At 39.3% G+C, this 2,632-nt stretch overlaps 1 protein-coding gene across 2 annotated transcripts in view; it reads left to right on the top strand.

Annotated features, from left to right (window-relative positions):
- The window catches only part of LOC109297363 (A-kinase anchor protein 2-like), a 557,784-nt gene that overhangs the window by 684 nt on the left and 554,468 nt on the right, over positions 1-2,632 (top strand). The gene's annotated exons all lie outside the window — the stretch shown is intronic.

Here is a 2,632-nt window from a genome sequence, read left to right as displayed (position 1 = left end):
GGGAGGGGGAGATGGGAGATTATCAGCACTCTGCAGAAATGGTATTATGGTACCATGCAAGCTTTAGCTAAGCAGATTAAGAAGTTAAACAAGAAGGATCAACCTTAGGGTGGCTTTTTTTCTACAGAAAGTCTTTCTTATTTTGCTTTTTTGAAAAAAAAATAAGTCAGAACAGTGGGTTATCACTAATCACCAGACTAGCTGATCTGCCTTTATTAGACAGCAACCTCCATTGCTTATCTTAATAACTACCCAATGCTTTGAGCCAAATCTTCAGATGATATACATCCACTGAAGGAATCAGGGTGGGGCAGGGGGTAAAAAAGTGCTGCATTTTGATCGCATTCATCACAACTTTATTTTTTTTCCCCCTTGTGTTTAAAACCTGACATATAGGAAGCTAGAATCTCAGCTGATGCAAATGGCAGGGCTCCTTTTGACTTCAATGGAGCTATAGCCAATGAGACCAGTGAAAGGGTCTGATACAAGTGTTTCAAAAATATAGTTGTGCTGCCAATAGAAAATAGAACTGCTCTTTAATTAGGAGTGCAAGTGAGGGTAGAATCCCCACATTGCTACACCCATTGTTTATTCACTGAACCCGCATAGGTTTGCCCTTGTTCCCTATGACGTTCAGTTTTTGGGGGTGGTTTTTTTTTTGCCTGGTTGACAAACTAACACCGCAAAGCCTTGTAGTCAGACAGCACAATACGTGCAAGTGACTGTATGTCTCAGGTCTGAAGTGAAAAGTCATAAAAAATGCCAAAGCCTGCTTGGATTTTGGGAGTCCTTTCCAGAGTGTTGTCAATGATCAACAGATGTTGTGTTTTACTACAGCTGCCACAGATGGATTATATATTTCCTTTGTAGACGGGCAGGAGAATGGCTGCTGCTTCTGCTATACTGGGTTGTTTTTCTTAGGTCTATTAATCTACTAATATGCCCATCCATACTTAAAATAACTAGACATAAACTTTTTTCTTTTAAAAGTTTTCCTGGAAAAGATCATGTGTGGGGAAAAGGTTATTAGGGTTTAAAGGTGAACAGCAAGAAACAGCTGAAATTTTTTTAAAACACTGGTCCAGAGTTTCCAACAGGTATACACATTAAGAATTCCCCCGCCCAAAGTGCAAGCAGTAGTGCCTGAAGCCATTAAAGAACTAATCCTCCCTAGCAAATTCGGCTTTGAGGCCTTGAATCCTGAATGTGAAGGGTGAATGTTGCATACCTGTAAAAGATACAGCGGTCATGTGTAAGGATTTTGAAAATGCCTTTGTCTTCATATAAAAAAGAACTGTGGAATATAATTCTGATGCCTCATTCAGACCCTGAATAACTAATGGTAGACCAAATTTCTGTGCTCTGAATATATTCTGTATTGCACATATGCAAGAGTGAGATGAAGAATGGCACCATCTCCACAAACTTTTCCATTGCCTGGCACTTGTCATAGTTATTCATACTCAGGAAACCAGAAGGGATGCAAAATCATTACCCTATATTTTTTTTCATTACCCACTGGCATAAATAACTGTCACATGTGAAGGGTAGTAGGCAACTTGGATCCTTATATTCTGTACAGGCTACATCACAGATTGTGTTGAGTGCTTCTGTTAAGGATTAACATAACCTGTGAATTACAAAGGCTTGAAATGATTCAACTTGAACCTCAGAAAAAATCCTCAATTTCTGTCTTGCTTGAGTTCATATTGTATCACACACTAAAAGTTGCTCAAAGGATCTTCATATCAGTACAATTATCCATACAAACTTTTGGGGAACATTTGTTCCTCTATTTAAATATTTTAAATGTAATCATGGTTGGCTATTTTCAAATGTTAGCTTGATTCACCAGGATAGGCTAATGGTGTGAATTGCAAGGTATTCCTCCCATGTCTCTGTCTGAAAGTATCCTATATAATTAACAGGCTCAGCAAAACTTAAATGGTTTCTCAGAAAAAGAGAGGAGGCATTGCAGTTAAGGTCCATCGGGAAAAATCAGGGAAAAATATTAGTTATTTCCAGCGTCTGACTCAAGCAAGCAAAGATCTATCAATCCACCTTATAACTTAGGCTGGTTGAATGGAGCAAGAAAGTAAACAATCCAGCTTTGCACAGTTATTTAGCTTTCTAACTAAGTTCACTTGGTCTCTTGTATTTTCTTATGCAGACATTTCCAGTAAAGGTCGGGTGTATCATATTAAAAGAAAGCAATGGTCATATTTGCAGGTGTGGAGAATTCCTGCCAGAAGTGTGAGAGGGCTTCTGTCAGTCAAACTGTTGTGGTTTCAAAATTACAATCAGCTTCTTAAAAATGGGTGTCTGGAGTGCCAGTCCTGTGCAGACTCCAATCCTGCACAGGGCCAGGAGTGCCACTAGGAGAGGAATGATGGTCCAATTGCTAGAGTACTAACATGGGATGTAGAAAATCTTTGTTTCAGTTCCTTTGTTTGCCACAGCCATTCTGTGAGTTCCCGGGCAGGTCATGCAGACCCAGACCCTCAAAGGGATTTAGGTACTTAAATCCCATTGATTTCTTATTTTAATAGAAATTAGCTGTTTAAATCTTCTGCTTCAGGTCAGACCAGTTGCCATATTTGGGGTCAGGAAGAAATGCCGTGTTCAGAGTAGT

The sequence above is a fragment of the Gavialis gangeticus genome, unplaced genomic scaffold, assembly GCF_001723915.1.
Source record: "Gavialis gangeticus isolate Ggan-Ray unplaced genomic scaffold, GavGan_comp1, whole genome shotgun sequence".
NCBI lineage: Eukaryota > Metazoa > Chordata > Crocodylia > Gavialidae > Gavialis > Gavialis gangeticus.
Note: the sequence above shows the minus strand (reverse complement) of the source record. Positions and strands in the feature narration are given on the sequence as shown.